Source organism: Zonotrichia albicollis, chromosome 1, assembly GCF_047830755.1.
Source record: "Zonotrichia albicollis isolate bZonAlb1 chromosome 1, bZonAlb1.hap1, whole genome shotgun sequence".
Lineage (NCBI taxonomy): Eukaryota > Metazoa > Chordata > Aves > Passeriformes > Passerellidae > Zonotrichia > Zonotrichia albicollis.
In genome coordinates this window covers 69,023,165-69,042,399 of record NC_133819.1, presented here as the reverse complement: position 1 = coordinate 69,042,399, position 19,235 = coordinate 69,023,165, and the positions used below count along the sequence as shown (strand labels likewise).

At 47.9% G+C, this 19,235-nt stretch overlaps 1 long non-coding RNA gene across 2 annotated transcripts; it reads right to left on the bottom strand.

Annotated features, from left to right (window-relative positions):
* Positions 1-495: 495 nt before the first annotated feature.
* Positions 496-17,461, bottom strand: LOC102070338 (uncharacterized). 2 transcript variants are annotated; one of them, XR_012580951.1, is made up of 4 exons: positions 15,880-17,461; positions 14,205-14,439; positions 2,853-6,286; positions 496-2,721 (listed from the first exon to the last, which is right to left on the bottom strand). It is a non-coding gene; the product is annotated as an uncharacterized LOC102070338 (long non-coding RNA). The 2 variants fall into 2 exon arrangements; XR_012580952.1 differs by lacking the exons at positions 496-2,721; positions 2,853-6,286 and adding an exon at positions 11,392-11,719 and having other exon boundaries at positions 15,880-16,281.
* Between the last annotated feature and the right edge of the window lie 1,774 nt (positions 17,462-19,235).

Here is a 19,235-nt window from a genome sequence, read left to right as displayed (position 1 = left end):
CACCAGCAGCATGCACAATAGTGGCTCAAAACCTTGGCATGGCTCTTTGGAAATATTACTTGTGGGCAGAGGGGACGGGGAGGTGGAGGAAGTGTTGTCAGCATTCTTTTCTTCATACTGTATGAAGAAAAATACCCTGAAACAATGCAGTTGGGATTGGCAGCAGCTGTGAGTCACTTGCCATAGAGGCAGAGGTCTGTGTGAAGCCCCAAGCAGGGTAGGAATTGAATCCAGCTCCCCAGATGCTACATAAAGGTGTAAAAATATGAGCTTTGGTATTGGCTCACCATCTGCTTCAAGGTACGTGTAACAACACAGTAAATACCATTTGCATGTATTTGCAGATTTACTGGTCAGATAAGTGGTAAGGATGGTATGAAAAGGCCTGCTAAGAAACAAGTAAGGTTAAAAAGAGGCGTCTTCATCTTTGTTGCTACCACTGCTTTGTATGGAAATAATGCTAACATTCATTAAACTGTAAGTGGTCATCACAGAGGGTAAAAATAATTAGGGAGGAAATAATAGGAAGGATGTTATTTAACAGTGCAAATGTTTCTATATCCTCACCTGTGCCTGGATACTGCCACTGCACGCACCTCAAAGGGAGTTTGTTCAAAGAGAAAGAAAAAATGAGTGAGAGAGAAAACAAAAATTGTATTGAAAAATTGAAAAGTCAAGTGGAAAAATTTTGTACCCCACAAAATCCTCTGGCTTGTTAGAAAATGTTTATCCCTCTTAAGTCTAAAGGAAATTAAAACTTCCAACTCCACAAAAAACACTGGAAAAATATTTCTATTTGCCTACTCTCATCACTTCTGCCCCAGGGACAACCTCACCATTTTAAACTGATTTTCTAACCCTGCAATGGTAACCTCCCCCAAAGTACACACATCTTGCAATCAGCTTTGAATCCCAGTGGGACAAAAACCCCAGTTCACTTCTCCCACATCGCTGTCCCCCTCACTCTCCACTGAAGACAAAAGCCTGGGGGGGTTATTTCTGTTTTCTCTGAGATGCTGATCCTGGGGGGGACAATGAAGCCAACTTTCCTCAAATATGTCAAGGCTAAGTCAGCTTTTAGAAAGGGGATCAGGCATCCACAACACACCTGAAAGAGGGACCTGACCTTCTGAAAGGCTGGCAGGCAGGTCACCAGCATCCCAGTGCGACGTGACATAGGTGAATCCTTGTGAAAGTGTGGCATCCTCAGCTCCTTCAGCTTACTCTGAAAGGCAGAGCTTTGAAATGAGTCATGCTCGAGACTCCAAGTGGGAGATGGGACAGTCATGTTTTAATGTCTTTGATGCAGGAGCCCAGACAGCACTTCCTTGTGATGATGAGGACTGGTACTTGGCTTTTTTCTTAACACACAGTCAGGAGAAATGGTGTCATATACCAGGAGAGAGAGGTTTATCTGCACTAATTCCTGCTCATTTTGTCTTCTTTTGCAAAAATGCCCTGCATGCAGAAAGGCTTCCTTCCGCTATATGTCTGATAGATCCTACAATTTAAAAAATGCACTTTTCTGCATCTAGCCAAATCCTCAGAGAAGACATTTTGTTTTCATCTTTTATATCACACTGGGGGCTCTAACTGCTGACTGGCTCCTCCTGCCCCTTGAAGCAGTCACATTTCCACCGAGAAGAATAGCAGAGTGGCCCATCCCATGCATATCTCTTATGGCTGAAGTGCTCTAGAGCAGAGGAGATGCTTTAACTTTTGCTTCCTTTTGCAGCTTTCTTATGACAGTTCTCTTTATGCTTGGCTTAGCCTGTTTCCCAGATAGGCAGGACTACTTCCATTCCTGTTTGGGAACAGTGTCCCTTTCTCATCTGCTGGCATGCTGTAGGTGTACTGATGTGTCCAACTTTCCCCAGGAAAGACGTTCAACAATCATAAGATGCCTCTGTGGAAAATGCACCACTTTTCAAGCATGTCAATATTCACACAAGGCAGGAAAACCCTTACTAAAAGAGAAAAAATCACTGCATTTTTGTTCATTCTTCTTGAGGGTGTTCCTTCAACAGCACTCAACAGCTGTTAAATGGGATAATCGCCTGCTAGCCTCATGTCACTAATTCAAATGCTAATGGCTCTCAGTGCATGAGAGGTTATTCAGCCATGCGGCACCCCAGGTACACTTTGCATGAGGAGGATGATGAAGGGATTAAGATCCCTTCTGGGATTCTAAAGACATTGGAAAGAAATGCTTTCAGATTAATTTAGAGAGGAGATGATGTCCAAGACAGTGTATTTGGTTTGTATGGCAAGGCTTTTTAGTGGGGTGCTCTAAGGGTGGCCTCTGTGAGAAGCTGCCAGAAGTTTCCCCCATGTCCAATGGGACCACTGACAGCCAGACCTAAATGGATCCGAATCTGGCCAATGCTGAGCCCGTCACTGATGGTGGTAGCACCTTTGAGATAATGAGAGCAACTGCAGCTGGAGAGAGGAGTGAGAACATGTCAGAGAAACAGCCCTGCAGACACCAAGGTCAGTGTGTGAAGGAGGAGGGGGAGGAGGTGATCCAGGTGCCAGAGCAGAGGTTCCCCTGCAGCCCATGGTGCAGCCCATATGAGGGCAGGCTGTGCCTCTGGAGCCCATGGAGTGGAGCAGACACTCCTCCACTGTGGAGGACCCCACGCTGGAGCAGGCGGATGCCCAAGGACGCTGTGATCCCATGGAAGCACATGCTGCAGCAGGCTCCTGGCAGGAACTGCGGCCCTGTGGAGAGAGGAGCCCACCCTGGAGCAGGTTTGCTGGCAGGACTTGTAACCTTGTGGGAGACCCACACTGTGGAAGGGACCCACAGTGGGGAAGTTCATAAAGAACTGCAGGCTGTGGGAAGGACTCACCTTGCAGAAATTCATGGAGGACTGTCTTCCATGGGAGGGACTCCTGGGTAGAGCAGGAAAAGAATGTGAGGAGTCCCCTCCCTGAGGAGGAAGGAGCAGCAGAGACACTGTGTGATGAACTGACCACAGCCCCAGTTCCCTGTTCCCTCTGCACTGTAGCCCCAGTTCCCCATCCCCCTGCCCTGTGGGAAGCAGGTAGAGAATTTGGGAGTGAAGTTGAGTCCAGGAAGAATGGAGGAGTGGGGTGTGTTTCCAAGATTAAGTTTTATTTCTCATTATCATACTCTGATTTTATTGATAATAAATTAAACTAATTCCCTCAAGTTGAGTCTCTTTTGCCCATGACTGTAATTGTTGAGTGATCTCTACCTGACCTTATCTCAGTTGAGGAGCCTTTTCTCTCTCCTGTCCAGCTGAAGAGGGGAGTGATAAAGCAGATTGGGTGGGGACCTCATATTCAGACAGGGTCAAACACAGGGAAACCAGGCAAGGAGGAGACCAGCAGGAAGTATTTTACGTTTTGATGCCTCAGAGGGACTCCAACCCAAGGCTGAAAGGTCCTGCACCCAGCTCAGCCTTGGTGCCAGCAGACTGAACTGGGGCTCTGATCTCAGAAAAGTACTGCTTGTGCAGTGGTAGTGCTCAGCAAGCACAGATCATCATTCTGTTGTCATGGCTAAACCACTGTCCCAGCAGTGCAATACCGGCTACCAGCACAGAAACAGAGGTACCTCTTCCTAAGGCTCCGGGTCACTGCCACAACTCCGCTCCTGGCCAGGTAATGCCAGGCCCTGTGACGCTCCAGCCATGCAGTGCAAAGTGCCAAGCTGTCAGTGCCCCATGGGGCAAACCCTCCGTGCTCCTTGCCTCTGTGACAGGAAAAAGGCTGCAAAAGGCAGCAGCAAAACCTTCAAAATCAACACCACTTTTATGGAGCAAACCTTGCAATTTGATCCATGCTTTTGTGTGTGTGCACGTGTGTGTGTACAAAAGGCTTTTCAATGCATTAATTTATATTTCACACGTGCAATTCCCCAAAACTGTCCTGGTCTCCACAAAAGTATGTATTTTCATTTACATGGAAATAATCAGAGATTGTATAGTCACACTGTTAAACAGGTCACACCATGACCTGTCAGTGGTAGCTACGCCAAAGCTGAGCTGGATTTAAGTCTAAAACTACTCTGTTATGAAACTGCTGATAATACACGACCCACGGGAGGTGGGCCATCACTGTCTGTCCTTCTACACAGCATTATGGTGATGACAAAGGAAAGGAACCATGGTGACTTTGGCTTCCACTGCAGGGACTGTTTGATGTGCCTCACCCATCCCTTCTGTTCTTCAAGAAGGGTGCCCTGATCCCTGGTGTCTTCTGTCTCAAAAGTGGCAAGTAGGAAGAGAAAAGGAGAATTAACAGATCAATATGGTACCCTCGAGCAGGATATACAGAAGGTGATGAGGGTAAATGGCTGGAAAAAAGTATAGATCTTCCACAATTCTCAGCAATGTTCCCCTGAAATGCTTGTGACCACATTCTCCAAAGGGATCAATAATCAATGAACATGCACTTCTATCTGTTGGAAAAATTATTTTGACGTGAAACCAATGATGTGTTTCATAACTGGTCTTACTTAAGTCCATGGAGGACACTATTATTTAAGGAATTTTACTGGCCAAAGCACTTTCTCAGCCTCACCATTCATCCTTGACTTCCTTTTTAATTTTGAAATTATCCTGTATTCAGTTCTACTGGCTTGATATCTCCAGTCCCCTCAGTAGGTTATTCCTAATTCTAGTTCCTCAGCATCTCCTCCTCTGAAGAGTTACTTATGCACCAGAAAAGTTGCTCTCATTTCACGTTCCAAAAAAAATGTGTATGTATCTGTTGCCATGGCAGTGGTGTGGGTTTCAACCAACCATTTTAGCCACAGCAACTTTAAAATGGTAACCAAGTTTGAAACTCTTTGGTTTCCTCCCAGAAAACACAGAACCAGTGCAGTCAGCCCAACAATGAGTGCTGGAACACATCTGCCCTTGTGGGCTTGCAGGTGACCACCAGGCAGCCATGACTGGTCCCCTCCACGGGCTGACCCAGTTTCTCCTTGGAGCTGTCATGGCAACCTCCACAGTCGTGTTTGTTGCTTTGCATGGAAAAACCTTCATTTTCTGGCTACGGCAAAGCACGAACTCAATGCCAGTGGCATTGCAAAGTGGGAGAGCAGCTCAGCCCTTCAGCTCAGGTCCTGATCCTGAACAAAACCCATGTCATGTGGTAGCAAAGAAGCTGGAAACAGAAGGAAAGGCAACCTGTCTCGTATTCTTTTCCATTCTGGTGCTGCTCTGCTCCTCATCAGGCAGCACATTCAGGCTGGCTTGATAAAGAAATGAGGTACATGGAGCCATTTCATGCGTGCACACCATGAGGCACAGCCAGTAATTTCCAGTCCTCCCTGAACTCAAGGTCATTGCCCACACAAACCTAACTCAGCAGAGGTTTAATATCCTCAGATGCACAAAATCCACAGGAAGAGTCCAAAAAGGGGAGAGTGATCATGACTCCACACAGAGGAGGGCAACAGTGGGAGCTCAGTCTGCACTGGAGAGTTTGCATGAGCATGGCACAGGTTGAGGGACACCTGCCTGGGCTGCTCCCAGGACCTCTGGTTGTGCATTTACCCACTCCCAACCATTCATTACTCTGAGAGGGAGCTGCCCATGGCAACAAAGAAATGTCAGCACTTTATACTAAAATCCTTGCCAGTAAAAGTGGAGAGAAAAATGTTCTGAACCATGGGGCAGACACCCAAAAATCCCTCCTGTGTGGTGCCGAGAAGGGAAAAGTAGAAATATAAAAAATTTTTTAAAAGAAGAAAGAACTAGAAAAAAAAGAGAGGAAAATGCCTGAGAGGTTTGATTTATAAAGGGAAATGAGCTGTAAGATAATGTGCTTGGACTGGCCAAGCTGAGGCGGGTGCGAGGAAAGTGGGTGACAGCCAGCAAGCACCAGAAAGAGCCCAGGCAGTGGAGAGGGAAAAGCACAGCCTGCTCAGAGGGAGTGAGACACACAGAAAGTGCATGCTAAGTAGGACTGCCAGGATGACATTTGAAAAGGGGGAAATTTCGGCTGAGTGTCAGGAAAAGCTTCCTGACAGTGAGATGCATGCACTGGAGCCATCCCACGGGAGAAGCCCTGGAAGCCTCATCATTTGGCTTGCAAGGGCTGAGCTGGAGGAAAGCTGCAAGTCCTGGAAAGGCCTTGCAGAAATCCAGAGCTTGCAGAAAGTCAAAAGCAAGGCTTGCTTTAATTATGGGAGGCCTGGCTCAGAGGTGAACTCCACAGGCAGGAAGACTGTCCAGGAAGAGGGGAACTCCCGGTAGGTGACTGGGAGGCAGCAGGTCCAAGGCACAAGCATCACTCTCCTCATGGGAGCCTAGAAACAAATGGGTGAGCAAGACAGCAAATCAGATAGGGAAATTAAAAGAATCCCTTCTCCTTTAAGGCAACATTATCTCTCAGCAAAGAGTTGCTCTGCTCTGGCCAAGGCACAGTCAGTCAGGGCTCAGGGTTCTGTTAGTCTGGGCCCCTGGGAAGGCCAGCTGCCAAAAAAGAGGGAAATTTTTCTTTAGTCAGGGGGTAGGGCATGGGTGTATTGGGAGGGAAATGAGGGAGAAAGTGAGGGAACCTGCACAGGAGAGAGAGGGGGTGTATGTATTCACTGTGTCTCTGGATGTGTAGCAAGGCAGGAAGCCCAGCAGGATGGTTTGGGAGTGGGGAAAGGAGGTAATGGCTGCAGGCAGGCAGAGAAACTCCAGGAATGATGCTGTTTCTCTCCTATCAAGGGCAAGCCTTGTCTGAAGAAATCTGTGTTAAAAACAGCCAGGGCATGGACTCTGTCCCCAGAGTTCCCTGAGCCACCAACCTTCCCCATCACAGGAGGAGGAGGAGGTGATTTCCCCCGTGAGGAGGCAAACAGAGTAACTTTTCCTGCAGGGCAATATCCCTGTGCCCCATCCCTGGGCACACCCCTGCGCCAGCCATGCCCAGCCTGGCCGGGAGCAGCCTCTCCATCGTGGCACATAAAGACCTACAGCAGCAGCTCCAGAGGTGTCAGCCAAGCTCACAAGCCAGCTGAACATCATCCCACCAATTCCAATGGCCTTAATGGGAGCTGAGATCATAATGTCACTTCCTCAGCATGAAACCAAATTTGAAACTTTGACCCCTTCTGAGCTCCTCCTACCCCCAAGGATGGCATCTCTGTGCCAAGGTAGCCACACACTCATGCAGGATATTGTCAGGCATGGGCAGTTAAAGCAATAACTGAGCTGTGGCACAGCTGCCCTGGGAGTGCCATCCCTCTCCCATCCCAGCTTTTACTGCTGTGTTCCTTTATTCGGATACACCGCCCTCTCCATTTAAACAGCAGACCCAGCAGGGCAGGAAATGACAGCCCATGCTCTTGCTGAGCCAACAGAAATGGAGCTAAAGTGGAAAGCCTATTTTAAGAGTAAAGTACAATATAAAGAGGTTGCATTTATTTCCAGACCAGACATCACAAACCCAGGGAATTCAGAGTTAAAGTTATGCTTAAAATAAATTCAAACTTGTTGAAGTGTGGCAGTGTGCTACCAAGGAATACAAATAGCCTTAATTCTGCCCTGAAGTGACACATAGCCGTATGACTGTGATTAAAATGTTTTAGTACTTGTACTCCTAAACTAGATTACCCTTATAAATACATTTTTTTTCCATATTCCCTTGCTTTTCTCCTCCCCCAACAGCCCTGTGCCCCAGATATAGCCACTAGCACAGATTTCACTGCCTACAAGGGAAAAAAAAAAAGATATATATCACAGGTCCTTCACATCTGTAATGAGAGCCCCGGGCTAAGTGTTGTCTTGGAAATACCCTCCCTCCCACCTCAGTCAGATCCGCAGCCACCCCTGCCCAAGGCTCTAGAGAGCACAACTGAAGTGAGCACCAAGTGATCATTTAGCCTGCTGAGGAGAAGGGAAGGGCTTCCCTCACACCTTTGATACCACTGTAATCTACACTCATGTATTTATTTCACAAGCCCATTAAAACCTTGGGCTTAAAGTGTAGAGAAAACAAAAGAAAAAGAAAGAAATATCATCTGGATAAACAATTATGGCTTTTTGTCAAGGATTCAGGAGCTAATCGAGTCCAGATCTGTTCTACATTTACATTTACATGTGAAATTGTACTTACTGAGCTAGAAAAAGTCAGATTAGCATCAAAAGTCAGCTCTGCCTCTCAGCTACATAGCGCAAACCCTGGAGTGAATGAGGGCTCCTGGGGTTTAACAGAAGGCAAAGTTTGGCCCCAAATACCTAAGGGCCATTTGGCTGAGGTGCACGTGAAAGTGGCTGTTCTGCACTTGAAATGATTCTCCAGGAGTTGTATTTACTTATGAGAGTGGGTGGCCTGAATTGTCACGATGTGTTCAAATATTTGGCAGCTGTCCTAAATCACAGCTGTCCACTTATTTGCACTTTTGCTGCTGGGCAGCAGGAACACCCCTGGAATTAGTCAGCATCAGACACATTAATGTGCTAACAGATATATTATGGTTTACAGTTTGGGCTGCTTTTGTCCACATAAATACACACCTCCTCTCTGCTTGTTTCCCAGAACAGCATAACTTCTTGAACATGTTGACTTTCCAAGCTTTGTTTTATCTGGCCTTTATCAATGAACTTGCAGAATTTTCTGTTAGGCACAGAAAAGCACCTTGCCCCTAGCAGCCTTTCTGAGCAATACAGGCAATCTTGGAGAGACTCAGGAGTGTGAGGGGAAACAGTCCAGCCTCGGAGAAGTTCCTCCCCACAAGCCAAAAGCCATCCTCTGCATGCAAAGATCCCAAGTAAATATGGAACCAATGACAACCATGAGCAAAGACCTTTACTTAAGGAAAATATTTACCAAGTCGTGTTACAAGTCATATGGTCTGGAGGAAAATGCTTGCACCTTTGCTCTGCAGAAAGCAAGGAATTTGTTGCACCAAAGGAAAGAAAATCTTGTTATCTGGGTTAACACTCCCATGATTGATTCATCCCACTTCTCCACTGCCAGAAACCATTTATAAATCACTGATATAGCATAGGTCATGATTTAATCACTTGCCAAAAAAATTTATCCTGTGCAAGAGGACTTCAGGACCAGTGTCAATTCTTTGCAACTTGTATGCCTAATGGGTGCTAATTGTAAACTGTAGTCATTTTTATTAAACAAATCAAAAGAGTTTTTACCGGGGTAATGCTCCAGCATGGAATCAGTGGGAGTCAGTTTTTTGTGTGTGTGAATAAAACAGTTTTTCAGAAAAAAAATGCTTATTTGCTGACACTGAAGTTTCTTGTGGGAATACATCACTTTTATAATTAAATTTTCATCTGGAAGGTTTTTCAGGTCAAAAATGGAATCTTTGGTCAGAATCATAGCAGGGAGGAACACACAGGAAGCCAGGCTCTCTGAGCACAGCCAAACCTCTTACATCCAGAGCGCTTGGCTTAATTATGGAGCCAGCAGCTCATCTGCCATATGGCTGCTCCTTACCTGGTCTTGACCATTTTTGGCCATACTTTTCCAGCACCATTTCCTGGTTCTCCTTCCAGCCCCTCCCAGGAGCAGGAGGTGCAAAGCCATGGACAGAAAGCAATTGCTCACTGTACAATTGTATTTTCCAGGAAGCATCCCCAAATGGGTGCTTGCCTCCCGCTGGAGGAGCACTAAGGAGCAGCCCCACTGCCAGAGCTGCTCTCACCCACGCAACAGGATCTGGGAGAGGATGTCTGGCCATATCTGCCTTCCCCTCCATGTGCAGGAACACACCATATCAACAGAAAATACCTCTGGTAAGGGCATAAATGCACCTCCCTCCCCGGGAGGGCGTTATCTGCAGCACTGGAAGGAAGCAGGAGAGCCCAGCTGCTGGCAAGCCTTCCTACCCTCGCAGCCTGATTCACCAGAACAGCCCGGCTGCTCTTTGCCACCACACTGACCACACACCAGAGCTGCAAGCCTGGTTTCACTGGCCAGTTTGGGACACTCCTGTGCCCACAGAGTGCTAGTGAATAGCTGGAAGGGGCTGGTGAGCCCCTCCACAAGCTCTTCTGCATTGCATACCTCAGCCAGGCTGCTGCAGCAGAGGATGTCACCGAGTTGTCACCCGCCCCACCACACAGCCTTGTCCTCTGTTCACCTTCAGGAGGGCAAGTCAGAAGTGGCTCAGCTCAGCCAGCACAGTCAAATGAGCCTGAAACACTGTCAGGAGGGATTAAAATCACATGTGAGTGTGTGTGTTTGTGTGGTTTCACAACACCTCCCTCTCCCCACTGCCAGCCACACCAGTTTCCTCAAAGAAAGGCAGAACAGTAGAGCACAGACCCAAAGTTATGCCGTGATGCATTAAAGCCTTGTTTTCCCACTGCTTAAAGAACTGACCCAGCCCCCTCAAATGTTCCCAGCATACTTGAATTGTGAGTCAGAGACCACAATGGAGATACTTGCCTGGCTTGACAAAGTTTAAGTATCTCCTGCCAAACAGCAATCACTGATTTTTTGCTCTGTCACTCATGAGTCCTGTTCCTGCTGCTCTAACCTCACAAAACACACTGCCTCATTGTGGAAGCCAGGATTACTGTTTGGATGCTTACCTGTAGCATCTCCAACTTTTCATAATCCCCTTAATGAGGAGTCCTGCTAACAAACCAGATGGAAATTTGCAGGTATTGAAAGCTCATGACTCTGTACCCACTGTGGAAGCAATAGAGGATGGAAAGAATAGCAATACTGAAAAGCAAGGCCAGGAAACACTTCATCTTTGCAGGCACAGTCTAACATTTAAAAGGAATAATAATTCAAGAACAAGATTTCCACAGACTGGTCTGGCACCTCACTTAGCAAAACACCCTAAGGCTTAGGAGTTAATATCTGATGGACCCTTCCTTGGGCTTCATTTACCATAGCTAAAGCGATTGCCTGCCATGAGTTAGCATCCAGAGTGGCAAAATAAGTTTTTACTCCTTCAGTTGCAGTGGCAAAAGGCCTGCAGCACTGAGCAGGGCTCCATTTTCTTCCACACCCCTGCTCCACCACGTGTCATCCAGACAGCTCATGCAGCCCTGCTCAGGGCAAAAAGATTATTATTTTACTCACTGTAGGTCATACTCATTTCCTATCTGTTAATTTTCCTACACAATCCTGAGTGCAGTGCTAGAAACACATTTTCTTAATTAGCTTCCCCCCCACCCCTTTTTCTTCCGTCAAAATGCACAATTCTCACACAGTCCAAGCGCTTCTGGCAGAGAGGCACGAGGGCTGCAAGGAAAACCCCCAGTAACAGAGTGCAAGGCTTGATCTGCAGGGGGGAGAGCTGGCAGCCCTGCACTGCACCTCAGCACACCAGCTGTTGCTCCAGTGGTGGAGCCACACTGGGAGGAGTTCAAGGACCAGCAGCTGAGAAAAAAAAGTGAGACAGAACCAAACCCTCCAATGTTACATGAGGTCGAGGCTGTGTGTGTGCAAGGGTGTGCATTTGCTTTATTTTTCTTTTTTCCCCCACCACAACTAGACTTAGTATTTCTTCAGAGGATTCATGCTTGTACTTGTACCAAGAAATCATTCCCATTATCTCCTGCATCGCCTGGGCTGCAGCGCAGAGAGCAGCCTGCTGTTATCCATCCCTGCTGCCTGGGCTTTGGGACAGCTGGGCTGCAAGGCTGCAGAGATGGGGGAGTTTCCGGGCTCTGGGGTGCACAAGGACGGGAGAGATCATTCTGTGTGCTGCTAATCTCTCTCTGCAGGAGAGCTGGTTTTCGCCTCTGCAGCACCTGCCATGGGGCGCCTGGGGGTGGGACACAGGAGCAGGAAGAAAAATAACTTCAAGCAAGATTTACTCCCTTCCTTATTAGTTAATGCTTGCCAAAAAAAAGTTATGCAGAGGCAGGGGGTTGAATAGGTCTGAGTGGACTTCACATAACTGATGTCAACATTACACTTTGACATCTCTCTCCTTTCAGGAAGGGGGAATCTTTGACTGAAGCTGTGTCCAAAGCCCTAGACAGAAACGCAGGAGCTCTAGGATGTTCTTTTCCCAGTTCCCCCTCAGGCTTGACATTTCAGTACCATGGTGTTTTGCTGACAAACCTGAGCCATGCTAAACTGAAGATAAAATACCAGTGAGGGTTTCAAACCTCCCGTTCCCCACCCTCTTCCCCGAGCACAGCACGCATTGCTCCGAGCTGTGCACATGTACTGGCCTCTCCCAGCTTGGTCCTGGTGACAGGGTGATGCACGGCCCAGACCTGCACTCCCTGAATTCCCCACAGGCTCTCATCTAGCACAGAGACAGGCACTGGAGGTGTGTAACAGGGAACAAGGAAGAAAAAGAAGCTGTTTCACTGTGCAAGTAACACCGATCTTAATATGAATCTCTTCTGAGCTGAAAGAAAAACCCTGTTGTACGGTCACAGTAGGTCAGACCAGCTAGAGCAGGGGGAAGCAGAGCATATTTAGAGCACACTATTCTGGACAATAAGCTTGGAAACTGTTTCTGGAGGTTGGGCCAACCTCACAGGACTGGCCCAAAAACATTTAATGCATGCTCGTCTCAAAAAAGGCATCTGGATTGCAATCTGAATGCAAGCAGCTTCTTCAGCTCTCCATCCTCAGAGGCAGTGCAACCAGACCAGGCAATTCAAGAGGCTCAAGCTGGCCCTGGTAAAGTCTCAGCACTCAGCTTGCTCCTTAAGCCAAAAATAAAGAATACATTGGCAAAACCATTGCATAGTCACCTGGTAAGTTTCTAATGCTGTTTGTCTGAGCAGTGGCTGCCTCCAGTGCACACCACAGCCCTCTCCCTGGTTTTGTGCCACCACCAAGCCATCAGCTGGGCTGTGAGTGTCAGCTGCTGCTTGCATTACAAAATCTGGAAGGGATGGACCCTGAAACCAGAGAGGCAGCAAACAAGGACTGCAGCAGAGAAGGACAGGCTGCTTACCAGAGGTACCTCCAGCACTTAGGAGATGACAGATTTTCTGGGCACTCAGAAAACCTACATAAGCACATGCATTTGCACAATGTGCAATGAACCTCTGATTCTGTTCTTTTGACAAGGGCATGTCGTGATGGGACAAGAGGTAGTGCCTTTAAACTGAAAGTAGATTTAGATTAGATACTAGGAAGGAATTCTTTACTGTGAGCGTGGTGAGACACTGGAACAGGTTGTTCAGACAAGTTGTAGATGCTCCACTCCCGTAAGTGTCCAAGGCCAGGTTGGACAGGGCTTTGAGTAACCTGGTCTAGTGGAAGGCATCCCTGCCCATGGCAGAGGGGCTTGGAACTGGGTGATCTTTAAGGTCCCTTCCAACCCAAGCCACTCTGTAACTATTACTGCACATGAGACTATAAGAGCACCATCTCCTCACGTCTGACATTCAGACCTGAGGACTGCAGAGACCTAAAACAGGGGGTGCACCTCTCCCTTGCCCCTGCTAACTCACAGCAGTTGCAAGGGAAGCAGCAGCACATGTCCTCACTCCAACCTACTGCTGGAATCACCAGCAATCCGCCAGGCTGTTACACCCTTACAAAAGGGCTTGGCAGAGCAGCTTCCCCAGCCAAGGCAAGGTTTGTATCAGGGGCTAAAGATCAAACTGTATCTATCTCTGAACACACCTTTGTTAGTTTTGGCTGCACCCTTTCAGGTATCACCTGCCTCCCCGGGCAAACACGTTCCAATCCCGGGCGCCACAGGCCTGCTGCACTCCTCCGAGGGCTGCGTCCCTGCCAGGAACCTGTGTACCTACTGCATCCACAGCAGCAGCCAGGGAGGGAGAGCCCCAGCACTCCCCACTAACGTGGCTGCAGCAAGGATGTTGCAGGGAGCAGAGGAAGGAACTGGAAGCAGATTCATGGTCAGGCTGCTGCTCGGTTTTGCTGGAAACTGGAGTGGAAAACTGGCACCGGCATCCATCCACCCCAACAAACATTGCATTCATATGCAGAGCTACAGAGCAAACGATCTGTCAGTTGTTCATCTGGAGAACAGGTTTCACCAGCCTGGATTAAATGATTATGTTGCCACAGCATGTGCTTCTGGCTGCTCTTGGAGATAAAGGAAGTGAAGCACAAGGAGCCTTACAGGAGAGAGGCCTGACCCTGCAACCCAGCTCCTGACACCTAAATCTTGAGGAAGGGTCAGCCCAGCACAGAGCATGGGAGATGGGTTGCAAGTGTGTTCAAAAGGATGAATTTTGGTACTGATGCACTGAAATTACTAATGCAAGAAAACACCTCATTCAGTGGAGAACAGAAGGTGCACACTTTACCTCCAATTACTGCCTCCAGATGTGCACCAGACTGGCTGTACTTCTGAGCCTGCTGCTCCTCGTTCCCACAAAGCTGAAGGCAGAGGGAGTGCAGTCGGAGGTCTAACAGCACATGTGCAGCTCCACCACAGCCTGCGTCCTGCCTCCACAAAACCCCTGTTGAGTGACTCCCTCAGGATGTAATTGCAGTCGACTTCATTCCAGGCCATGAGCATATGTCTGGCTACGGACATTACTGCAAGCACACAAGGAAAAAAAAAAAGAAACATAAAGCAGAAAGTGCAAAAAACCACTGGTAATCCAAGCCCAGTTTGGATAATGGGTGTTTTCCTCTGTAGAAAAAGGTTACTTTGCTACCTTTGGCAGTCTGGCCAGCTTCCCTGCATTAGTCTCTTGCAAGGCACAAGAGAAAGGCTGGCATCAGCTTTGCAGACTCAAAACAAAAATATTGCATCAAACCCATGGGCCCCATAAACAAGCCCTGAATCCATCTGGAGCCTACAAGGGTAAAAAGCAGAAGCCCAGAGAACTAAAATGACAATTTTAGGACTCACAGACTTCAGAGAGCATTGAATCCTTGTACCAGGGAGCCCAAGCCATCTTTTTCCACTCTGTGGCCTTTGATAGGCTCACTCCCACCAAAGTTCACCCCATGCCCCATCTCTCAGGGGATGATGTGTCTGTGGGGGGTGCAGTGGGAGGTGCAGGGTGCGGACACAGCACAGTGTGGGCAGCAGGAGCTGGAGCCACCACCCTCTGCCCCCAGCATGTTTCACAAGATGAGCAGTAGCAGCACCACTGTTGCTTTGATATTTGCCTTTTTTTTACCCTCAGAGAGTAGAAACCCGTGCTCTGAGCATTGGGAGCAGTTACAAACACTGCTCTGTTTGTAGGGAGAAGTCCCTACAAACAGCCTGCAGCAAGCACCCAGCACCCAACGCTCCCAGCTCAGGCACCTGCAGGCTGGCAAACCCCTGAGCCATCCAAAGTAAGGTCTTATGAATGGGAAGTGCCAGCCAGGCCTAAGCAACACTGAGCTGCCCTCCCCACCTCGAGTGGCCATGAAAACACACAGGATTTGTCCAGCTGGGATGGCTCCCGGTCAGGCATTTATGTTTATGGCTCATGGACAGGTTTTTAAAAATACATCCCAGTGCATGCACGGATGTGCTCCAAGATACACTTATATCCACAAGCACATGACCTAGGAGGTGGGTTAGAGCTGAAGTGACTTAGCCTCCCGGTTACAGGAACAAAATTAGCAACCACTCATAGACGTCTTATGTCTTAGATGGGGCTAGATGGCACTGTGAGTTAGTTAATGTCCCTTTGCCTCAGGAGATTTCACTTTGGCATTAAGATCAGTGGAAAACCAGGAAAGCTGGTGCTCACTAGGGTATATTTTCCAGAGCTGGGCTAGTAATTCACACCAACAGCCTGATTCAACACATTTTCAAGGTACCAAGTTAGGAGCTGTGTCCAATAATTTAGTCATTCTCTGGAATTTACTTCTTTCTTTTTTTTTTTTTTCAGAAATAATTCTTGGCTTGACAGCATTTAAACATATGTTTTCTCCAAATACTTGGCTTACATCTTCCCTTCTTTAATTTATCCCATTTCTCCTCATTAACCCCTGCCCCCCCACCCCCGTCGTTCCCATGCTGGATCGCTCTACCTCTCCAGGGAGAACAGTGATGAAATGACATTCGCCTCCCAGGCCTCCTGGCACATCACCGTTTCTCCTCGGGATCAGCCCAGCGGGGCAAAGAGCCCTTTGGCCCGGAGCCCCTGAATCACTTAAGGATGCACAGCTGAAACGGAGCAGAGCAAAGAGGGGCAGGGAGGCGAGGACCGGCCTTGGAGGGACAGTGCCTGGCTGTATTCAGGTCACAGCATTCCAGTCCCACGGCCTCCTCGGGTGTCTGCCTGAGCTGGTTGGGAGACGAACGAGTAAGGATCTGCCCTAATCTCACACCCAGACCTTCCAGAGGCTCTGCGCTCCGGGAGCTGTGGCTGATGGCACCGTGCCACTGCCATCCACGCGGCTGGGCAGGAGGGGGGACGTGCAGGCCTGGGGCAGCACATCTGCCCCTGGGGCTGGGAAGAGGGTGGCCACCTCTTTAACAGAGGCCCTATCCGTGCATCTAGCACTCCGATGGGTATCTCTCTCCCATCAGTTAATAGAGGGAGCAGCCCTTTAGGGGAAAGAAAAAAAATAGCACACCAAACCCCCAAAATCCCCAAAACACACTCCCAGCACAGGATCCCATCAGCTCCCTGACCGCCTAGGTCATTCATGCCTGTGAATCGTTTCCTCAAGTAACAGATTAGTCACGTACATTTGCAAGGGCAGCGATTCTGCCAAATAGCTGAGGAGCAGGGCAGGAGAACAGCAGCCTGACAAAAACAGGCAGAGGAGGGGAGAGCAGAAACAAAACCTTTCTTCCTTTTCTCCCATGCCCCTTTGGTTTTCAACAGCGTTTGCATGCACAAGCTGCTGAACAGCTGCATCACGTGGCGGTGAAATCCGGGCGTTATCTGGCCGGAGACTTGGACAACCCTGTGTTTCCTTTTTCACCCCCGGGCTGGCAGAAGCATTGCCCAGCAGCCAGAGCACTGACAGCTTCTGTAACGTTGGGACCAAAAGCCTCCCATAGTAGAACAACGTTTGGCAGCTGGGAAAAGCTCTCAGTTGAGCTCCCATCTTGGGAGTGACTGACAAATGCCAGACCCCGGCAGGGCTGACATAGGCTGGGGCTGCAAAGTGTCCTGCTCAGAGGCGAGTCACTCCGAGAGGAAAACAAACAGGAAAAGGTCCCCAAAAGCTCTTGATTAGTGTTACTCAGGCTTACTGCAAGCAGTTCCTTTCTTCTTCCAATAGCAGGCATGAAAAATCACCGCTGTCACTGGAGCAGCGGCGCGTGGAGCTGTGAGCAGGTCAGACTGCTCCTCTGTGCTGTGCATGCTCTGTCAAACTGCCCCTGTCCCAAGAGCCTGCCAGCCACGAATGGCCTGGTAGGAAACAAAGAGGGAGATTCAAAGCAAGAACACCTGAGTGATCCAGTAACGGGGTGGGGGGGGAATGCAGGCTGTTTCGGGTCATATGAATTGTGTGTACATTCCCAGACACTCAGTCTGTCCCTTGTAGTTCAGGGAAATGCTAAATGGGCAGCATGGCCTGGAGAAACTGTAAGGAGGGGAAAAGCAGACAAGTGCCTGGAGGAAAGCTGATGAGCTGGTTTTCAAGACAAGCGTTACTACTGCAATAAGAGATAGGGACACACGTAGGCGTTCCCTGTCCTGGTAATAAATAACAGCTACAAAACTCTTATTAACCTCTGTAAAACATGTTGGTTCTGCCAGCCCATCCATCATGAACCTATCTGTTACTGTGGTACTCCCTTCAGCTATCCCAGAGAAAGACAGAAAACACAGCAGGCTGGCCACAGCATCCCACATTCCAAAGGGAGTCACAATTGCAAAGGATGCATCCTTGTTGTCATAAAAATGATGCTCCCCTCTTGTATCCTCTGTCTTAGGGGGCAGCACTGAAAAAGGAGACTAAAATACAAGCATCACTTTTGAGACAGGAACTTCACCATGACACAAAATAAAGGAACAAATGAAAACTACTACCTCAGGAATCTTCTACCTTTCCTTCCTAGGAACAAGCAGCCCTGGGGCCTGGCTGAGCATTTGGCCCAGTGAATTCACTTGCAGTCCAAAGAAAGCCTGGCCCCATTCATCAGCAGGGATGGGAAGTGCCAAGTCTCCTCTTCTCTCACCATCCCACTTCCTGGAGGGGAATTCAAGGAACAAGTGGCCTGCTAGGGCTGAGAGGAGTTCTGTCCCATGTGCTGCCAGGCTTCCCACACTGTCCCATCTCAGAAGTAGCATGGGGAGGAGGGGGAAATGCATAAATCAGAGCTCTAATACTTGGCACTACACCAGGACATAGATTAGACTACTCAATCATTTTAATTGCTATCCAACAATAATTATCTATTTAGGTGATTTACTCTAAAACATGCATAGCACTTTGGTATGTTTATAATGCTAATTGGGAAGGTCCTGAACCAAATAGCCACCCTGGGTAGCAAAGATGTGTATTTGGGGAGATTTATTTGTTTAGCTGTTTTGAGAACTTCACTAGAATACTGTTTTTCTTAGCTTTTTTTTGCTTCAACATATATATTTTTGTCTATTTACTTGTCAATCTCATGTATTTGGCAGACATAAAAAAATGCAGAGCAGTAACCAAAATTACACACACTTCCCATGCAACACAGGGTTATTCTTCCATGACTTGTTTCTCCCCTGCATATTTAATTTTGTACTCCTGTGAGGACTTGGGTGCTCAGGAAGAATGCCACTTTTAGAATTACCAGACCTAAGTAGCTGCAGCTACATAAATGAGGAGTATGTCAAGACGTGAGGAGAGCCAGTGGTTTTACTAGGTCATCAGTTAACCCACATGGCCAGGAGTGCAGGTGTGAAAGTGATAATCCACCTCCAAGACAGATCCCAGCATGCCTCCATAGGAGTTTTGTGCTTCACAGAGGCATCTTGCCCTGTGAAAGATGGTACATCAGAAGAAGTTCCTCCTGCTTTACCTGCACTGTTAGCACCTGTGTTATTGCAGGTAGGCACTGGGTAGGATATGTTGGGTATGCAGAAGCTGTTACCTACCATATACTGAGCAAAACCACGGGGGAAAAGATGGTGTAGCCTCTGCTCTGGCTGTGTTTATCCTACATGTCAATAAACAATAAAAGCAGGGCACTGAAAAATAAACCTCACTGCTTCAAAAAGCCCCCAGGAGAGTTTCTTCATTGGTATCATATTTTTTGTTTCTTTCTGATTTTTTTTTTGACTGTTGGAGTTGACATCTCTTTTTCTTTTGCTGAACCAGCATTTCCTGACAGCAAACCACGGTCAGAAATTTTCCATCAAGCCCTGAAGTGTGTTTCAACATTTGGTGCTTGTGCATGCTTATGAAAAGAGGTTAATGTCAATCTCAGAAAATTATCT